Source organism: Alligator mississippiensis, chromosome 12, assembly GCF_030867095.1.
Source record: "Alligator mississippiensis isolate rAllMis1 chromosome 12, rAllMis1, whole genome shotgun sequence".
NCBI classification, from domain to species: Eukaryota; Metazoa; Chordata; order Crocodylia; family Alligatoridae; genus Alligator; species Alligator mississippiensis.
In genome coordinates, this window is record NC_081835.1 from 62,905,560 (window position 1) to 62,912,607 (window position 7,048).

Here is a 7,048-nt window from a genome sequence, read left to right on the forward strand (position 1 = left end):
GCACTTCACTCCAAGTGGGCTGGGAGCCCCTTCCTTTGTCTCCAAGGGGCTTCTCGCCCCGGTCAGTCTCCAGTTCCCAGGCACTAGCACAAAGCTGCTGCTGTTCCGGCTCCTAACGCTGTGACACCAGCTTAAATGCACATAGACAGACAGACAGACCGATATCTATCTATCTATCTAGCTATCTATCTCCCAGCACAGATGTATAATAATCAAATTCTATTGTTGGTATTATTACTATGTATATATTCCAAATAGCAACATGTATGTACCAAAAAGTACATATATCATATAGCTATGCATATGTGCTGGAATATAGATAGACAAACAGACATGCATATATATAAATATATATATATATGGAAGTCCTACCAGGGTTTACCTCTATGCATACCTCTGCATGTATGTATATGTTTGTACATAAAATACAAACACACACACACACATATATCTCTCAGCAAATGAAGCTCCCCCTTTCACTGGGCTTCTTTGATATTACCAACAACCCCGTGCCTGCTGCACGGGGGTAAACCCGGGCAGGACTTCCATTACATTTGCATATGGGGTTTTAAATGGCCAGCTAGCAATATAGCTTTAATAAAAGGCCTGGATTAACACCCAGCTACTGGGGCGGGGGCTCTAATTTACACTGCTCTCTACAGTGCATTGCATCTCTGGAGCTTGCTCGTCTTATTTTTAGTTGTAATTAGCCCTGTAGAAGGAGCCCCTCCCCTCCAATGCTTTGTTAAAGGGAGAATTTTCTTTATTTTTTTTTTTTATGGAAAACACTGAGGGGAGGAGGGGATGTTCAGAGGCACATTCAGCAACACCCAGGATCAGCAGGGAAAGCACAAAGCATCCCCGGGAACAGGAATTCCTCTGAACAAAACCCGGGATCAATAGAGAGGCCGTGCAGCCTGGCCTATGTCTCTGGAGTGCAGATGGTTGGAAGGATTTACCCGAAGTTGGCGTGGGGCCGGGAGCGGACTCCCTGGCAGGGCAGGGCAGGGCAGGGCAGTGATGTGAGGCAGCAGATCAGCTTGCTCCTTCACTGAAGCCGTGTTCTTCCTCCAGTGTGGGCCCAACCCCGATGTTTCCCAGGAAACCGGTCCTCCACCACTGCCTCCCCATCCCACAGTGCTGGGAATATCTTCATGCAGAGATTTCCCCACCCCTACTTTAGGACCGGACTTTGCCCAGGTCTTTAGATTCACAAGGGATCTCTAATTGAGTCTTACAGTGCCCCCCACCACTAGCTGAAGTGAGAGCAAAGGGTACTCAGCACCACTTGCAAGGCCCTGAGCACCTTGCAGGACTTGTCCTTGTTGTTGGGCCCAAGTCCTGAAGTCCTGGCTTGCACCTGGATGCTGGAAACCTCGAACATCCGTGGGGTTCAGCCCTGGGTTGTGAACTGAGTTGCACCTTGGTCCCGGGTTCAAACTCCACGCTGCACCATCTTTCAGGGGTGCTGGCATCCCGGTGACCTCCCTTCACAGTTATCAATCAGGAATCGGGCCCTGGGAGGGAAGATGGACCTGAGAGCGTTCTGTCAGTAAAAGTCCAGGGGAGACGAGGTGTGTGTGGACACGGGGCAGCTGCCCTGGCACAAAGGCAGGTAGCGCCAGCACCAGTCTGGCATTACAGGCAAGTGAAACCAAAGGGTGCAGCTTGTTCCTGTGGCTCGTGAGAAACCTCTGTCTGGGGTACGCACCCTCTGGGCTGTCCTCGTCTCTCCCCCGCCTGCCCACACGTGCTGTCCTTCTACCTGCCTGCTATTGCATTCTTCAACCGAACGCATCCGTCTCCCGCTCCCCCCGGCACAGGCTGGGGCTGTGAAGGCAGGAGTCAATCACATTACCTGGCAGTCATTCATCATTTCCCTTGCAATCTGAGGATCGTTATCGTCACGCTCGCCAGAGCCCTCACCATCTCTGGGAACCAGCAAGCAGCTTGTGTGCCATTACCCACGTTCTCTCGAGGTTTCTGTGTCGTGAACTGCAAGCACAACGTTCCTGCTCCTGTTTCCCCATCACCTCTGCCTTGACACCCCACAGCCAGAGTCCTTGTAATACCCTGGTGGTAATCTCTGCTTTGTAGTGATAGGGAACTCATTCAACTGCTTTGCAAAAGCCATCTTGGCTGTGCTTTGTAAGTGCTGGGCCCAGGTGAGCTAAGAAAACCCTTTCACAAAGCAAGCAAGGGGCACAGCCTTTCCATTCTAGCAACCTGTGTTTTGGAGGAGGGAGCTTGGCAGATACGTGACTCTTGATCTCTTGCTCTTGCACCTCATGCTCTCTATTAAGTCTTAGCAGTTTACTGCACAAGAAAGACTTTTAAAGCGTAGGGAAATCCCGCTCGTGCAAACAGACATGCAGTTGCAGCACACGGGGGCAAACATCGTGGCGTGTACATGAGCCCAGAAACTCTCCAGCTCCCCTGGCTGGAGAAGGGGGGTTGCATTTCAAAAGGCTGCTGGCTGGAAGAAATCAAATCCTCTTAAGGGGCCTGGTGACTCAAGGAGCAGGATGTGGATCACCACGTTTGGGAGGAGTCTGCCATCCCCACTGTGGCCATGGAATATGCATGGAATATCGGCCTGGCCAGAGCGTCTCATTAGGGATGAGCAGACCTTCTCCAGCAGCAATATGCCAAGTAATTAAGTGTTTAGTATTGATTGTTAAGACGCCTAAAGAGCAGTTATCATGGAATGATTAATTAATCCAATCAGGAGAGGAATAAAAATTCTGCAGGTGTGATTATCTCTTAGACCCAGCGAGCAAAGGGAGAGGAATATCTCTGGCTCTCTCTCCCTCCAGCTGCCATGCTGAGCACGTGCGGCATGGCGGGGGGGACGAGCCCGGTCACTGGATCAGGAGGGGCTGTTTTGCTCTCACTGCTCCCCTGAAATCTGTAGAAGCAGATGAGACCTTTGCACTGGGGCAAATGAGCTCAGGAGTGTAATGCAGGCTGTATGGATGCCCGTGCAATGGAAGTATATTTAATAAAGGTGTGGGACCCCACTATCACATCTGACGGGTCTGGCAGTTATAAGAAGTCATGCACCATAGAGAAGTACCAGTATCCAGAGAGCAGAATAATGCAATTGGGGTGACTGCGAAGGTATAAGCTGTGAGAGGGGCAGTACCTGCGCTGGCAGCTGACTCCTCACCCCCCTGATCCATGCCTGGCAAAGCCTCATAGTCACCCCAATTGCAGGTATGTCTAGCAACAGAGCGTCCCGGATCCTTCATGGGCAACAGGAACGGTGTGTCTCTATGTCCAGACATAAGCACCAGCCTATCTCCAGCAGGAGCCAGCACCACCTCCTCAGAGGAAGGTGATTGAAACCCATCGGGCAGCCGAGGAGAGACAGTGTCAGCTCCGGAGGTCTCATCCTAGCCCCAAGAGCTAGAGAGTGGGTCAGATCAGCAGCATGAGGTTGCGTTTCACTCCAGCTCGGGCAGATCCACACGCTCCACGGGGTCGCTCAGCCATTGCCAGCTGAAGCAGAGGCAGAAGGTCTGTGCTCTCCATCCATAGCCTGACCTGGGAGTTACTTGGTGCTCAGGCCTTGCCCCAGCTCCTCTGTACGAGGGAAGGTTTCACCACTAGTAAAAGTTTTCTCTGCAGTCCTGTGTTGGAAACCCATTTGCACATCTGCCAGCCTGAACTCACAAGGCTGGTGGAACAGATGCTTGCAGCTGACTAGGGCGGGACACTGAATTAGGTGCTTTAGAGAGAAGGAAACAAGCAATTTAGCAACAAAACATCAGCATCTTTGAGAGACCCAAAGCAGCTGCCATTGATCTTCACGGCAGGAATCTTCTGCTCAACCCCTTTGATTAACTTCTTTCAGTTTCCCTCTTGTAACTTAGACCAGGCAAGCCCCGACGATCTCTGATAAACCGGCTTCCTGGAGAACCGCTGCCCTGCGGTTGCTTTTGAGTCATTCAGTGGCTTTCACGGCACGTCCTGGGAAACCATTTCACGCCTCCTGGCCCAGGGTCCTGTCACGTACTCAGGCCACGTGCGACTCGGCGCACGTGTGCTCAAACACTTCTTACAAATTACCCAGATGGCACTCGAAATAAATGTGGGCCAATGGACACGTGTTTTAATCTGACCCAAGCAGGAGGAGGAGAGCAAAGAAAGCTTTGGATGAGTTATATGGGTTTGAAGAGCTGTTGAGATCAAGTGTACTCCCGTTCCATGTACAGAAGTTATTGAGTAGCAGTGCGAAGATATCTGTCTCTTTCTGACACGTACATGCCGATAGTTTAATAAATAGCCTTTATAAGAGTATAATAAATAGCTCTTGTTTATGAGCGATGCTTCTGCCTCCTCCATCATTTGACAAAACATGTCATATCCCTTTGATGCCAGGCCATTTCCCCCGACATGGACCTGGGTGAGTAGGAGGGGTGATAGCACATCCCGTCCATGGCTCAGGGAGCTCGGTATCCCCTCCCCAGCACTGCCCAGGACCACGTGTTTGCATGCCGAGAGCCTGGACCGGCTGTGCTCTCCATCCCTCTGCACTCACTACAGCCAACGATGACTGTGCTAGGGTCACTACAGCCCAACCCGATTGCCGGGGCTTTTCCTAGCAGCAGCTAGGCATGGCAAGAACCCATCCAGCTCCCCACGGCCTCTGCCTATCACCCGGCGTCATTCCCTATCATGACTGCAGGGAGTTTATTTGCCCAGAGACTCGATGGGAAAAGCCACGAGCCGCCCCCCACAGAAATCGGACGCCCCGAGGGAAGGGAGCCCGATGCAGAGCCACCAGCAACACAGGGGGACCGATTCTGCTCCGTGCTGCCCTGGCCTCTAGTTGGAGCCAGGTCCCTAATATCCGGGCTGACGGGTGTAAATGAGAGCAGGATGCAGGTCCAGCCTCTGCTGCAGTCCCCATGGAAACTGCTCAGCCAAACCGGAGAGCAACGCAGTGCCCTTTGGCCCTTTGCCCATGGCAATCTCACCGCTATGGAGCCACGCGGTACTCAGCCCCCATCCTGACCAGCCTGCAGTCCGTTCCAGGGAGCACTAGGGACCTGATCCTGCAAGGCACTGATTGCTCCCGGCCTGGCCTGCACACACTGAACGCTAATGGTGCTGGAGTTATGCAGATGCTCTCACGTGTGCACAAGGAGCGAGCTCACCACACAGTCCGGGCTTGACTGACCGGCTGGACAGAAGTGCCTGAACCCTACTAGGAGCTCCCTGGGCCCTCGGCTGTCTTCTCTTGGATGCTGCTCCACAAAAGGTGGAGCTGAGCCCCAGGAGCTCTGTGCTATGCAGATGGGTCCCCTGGTGCGGCTAACCAGCTGGCAAGGCCATGCCCAACTGCAGAGGATCTGGAGCGTTTCCCAGCTCAGTGCATCAAGCCATCCTTTCTGCAGGCTGGGAGATCCCCTTGAGTCTTCACAGCTCCTCAAACCAGCCACTTTCCTTCCCAGGACTGGATGCAGGGTTTGTACAGGAGCCAGCTGCTCCACTGCATGGTGATGGGATGGCACAGGGTACATCCCCAGGGTGGGGGGCATCTAGGCTGTGCCATGCCTGCCGTTTCATAGAGACCATGTGTGCTACTGCAGAGGAAAGAGGGACCTGGGTCTAATCCTTGCTCTGCTGAGTGACCAAGCTAATTGCTTCCTCTGCCTGGGCTTCCTTGTCCCGTCTCTGACCCGACTGCCTTTGCAAAGAAGGGGCAGGACCGCTCCAGATGTCCAGGCCCAGGCCTGCACGGGCAGAACAGGGCAGGTCCAGTGCAACAGAGGTCCCGGGCTGCAGTCAGCTCTGCTGATCGAGTGCCTGACCTGAGCGCAGGTTTAAAACGATGATCCCTAGGGCATTAGCAAGGCACGAGGCAGAGTCCTAACCTCTGCTGTCTCCCTAGCCCTGGAAAGCAAATTGCCTCTTGTTTCTGGTCAGGGCCTAGGCCAGGAAAGGGTCAGTCTGCAATAAGTAGGGCCAAGATATAAGGGCTTTGCCCTGTGGCCCCCAGAAGGCTTGATTTATTCCCATAAAGCAGGTCCTAGCCACATCCTAGCAGCTCCTGGCAAGGTGGGACAGCCCCCCACGATCCCTATCCCCAGCTCTGGGCTTCACTTTGGAGAGGACAGGCCTGAGCTTAGTGTTATTTTCTGTGCGTCCTTTCAGTGTTTGAGGCAGATCATCCGCACTTCCTGCATCTAATTCACAGCTGGCTGTGCCCGATGCCATCAGCTGTCTCTGACTGCTCAACAGGGCTGATGTTGCTGGGTGCAGCAGTTATAATTAGAAATGCTAATCGGCTCTCATTTTCATAGCGTGACAGTCCCTCCACCCCTGGTGCAACCCCCCCCACACACACCTGGCCTCCCCTCCCCGCCCCATGCAATCCCACTAGCTATTTTTGAGGCTGGGCTGAATTAGTGGGTGCCAAGAGGTTTGCAATTCAGGCTCTACTCGGTGCAAAACAGCAGCAGCAGCAGCCAAATGCCTCGGCTGTGTGGAGTCAGGGCAGCGAGGGCATCTCCAGCCCTCCCGCGCCCGGGCTCAGCCCAAGCAGGACACGCAAGCTGGGACCTGGTCATTTCAGAGCCAGGACCAAAGGGCTTGTCTGGGAGTGGAGGATCTTTCACTTCTCCCTCGCTCCTGAGGTCTTTTGCCCCTCACCTCCCTCCACTGAGACCCTGGTGCTGCTTGCTGCCCTCTTGCTGCTGCCCCACAAGGCTCGTGGAGGGGCCAGCAATGACTCCATTGAAAGGCAAGGATTCAGTGCTATTCAGCTGAATCCAGTGTCCCTGTCTCATCTGCCCATTCCTCTTCCACAATGAACACAAGATAAACCAGGGCTGCTTTGCTATGGATCAAACAGGATTAAACTCCTGCTGTTTAGCTTCACTGGCTGGACAGTGACACCCAGCAGATCCGTTCCTCCTTCTCTTTTAAACCAGTCCGGTTCCTCCTCCTGTGCGCGCACTGCCCCATGCTGATGGAAACGGGCCGCTCAACTCTCCCATTCCCTCCAACACCTGCCGTCCAGGTGAGCAAAGCTCCTGGG